Raw genomic sequence first — 377 nt, forward strand, 5'->3', positions numbered from 1 at the left:
TTTTTTTTCTATTCTATGTTGACATTAAGCTATCGGTGGTCTTTCTTTAATGTGTTAGCAATAAGCTATCAGTGGTCTTTTTTATATGTTAGCATTAAGCTAAGGGGGCCTTTCTTTAAATGTTAGCATAAAGCTAACAGGGCTTTTCTTTAAATGTTAGCATTAAGCTAGCAGGGCCTTTCTTTATGTGCTAGTAATAAATAAACACCCTTTCTTCAGGCAGTTGCTGCTTTGTTTTAAATATACAACGTCTGTTTTATTTGGTTTGGTGGTAAACTTCAACTGTGAGTGGCTGACTTCACTGACATTCACAGATTAAATCTCCACTTTGCGCTTCCCCAATCAAAGTAAAAACACTGGCTGAACGACACGGCACG

Source organism: Hippocampus guttulatus, chromosome 20, assembly GCF_054856545.1.
Source record: "Hippocampus guttulatus isolate MCC_2025c chromosome 20, RoL_Hgut_1.0, whole genome shotgun sequence".
NCBI classification, from domain to species: Eukaryota; Metazoa; Chordata; class Actinopteri; order Syngnathiformes; family Syngnathidae; genus Hippocampus; species Hippocampus guttulatus.